Here is a 655-nt window from a genome sequence, read left to right on the forward strand (position 1 = left end):
TTCTGCTGCCCGCGCGCTGGGTAGGGTGCTCCACTCTGACGGTGGGTTCCCTCGGGAGGAGGACCTGATTGTGCTCGTCGGCAGCGCAAATTCCTCTAGCAGAAGCGTAACCTTCCTTATCTTTCCTTATTCTTTCCCCTTTCAGATGGCGGAGGCGGACGTGCAGGAAATGTTCAGCGAGCACGGGGGCGTGGTGTCTGTCACCATCGTCAAGGACCAGCTCAACCGCTCCAAGGGCTTCGGCTTTGTCGAGGTCTGTAACATGTGCCGGGGGGAGGAAGAAATGGGGTGCTCTGTCCTCTTAGAGTACAGGGCCCTGGCCAGGGCGGGGGATGGTGGAGATGGAAGAGAGTGATGAGCCGGGAAGAGTAGCGAGTATAAGGTGGATGTAACTCCTGTGTTCCCTCAGCCTCCTTTGTTTCGTTTCTTTCAATCTTCCCATGGCCCCGTGCGCACAGATGGCGGACAAGGAAGAAGGCGAGCGCGCTATCGCCGCCTTGGACGGGAGGGAGATGGACGGGCGGCCTATTAATGTGCGATTGGGGACCAGCAAAGCCCAACCCAGGATGCGCAAGGAGCGGACGCAGATGAAAAGGGCGGGCGGAGGGGGATCGGGAGGTAGCGAAGAGTGATAGAGGGAAGGTTTCATGATGTA

Source organism: Nannochloropsis gaditana (genome assembly GCF_000240725.1).
Source record: "Nannochloropsis gaditana CCMP526 unplaced genomic scaffold scaffold716, whole genome shotgun sequence".
NCBI lineage: Eukaryota > Eustigmatophyceae > Eustigmatales > Monodopsidaceae > Microchloropsis > Microchloropsis gaditana.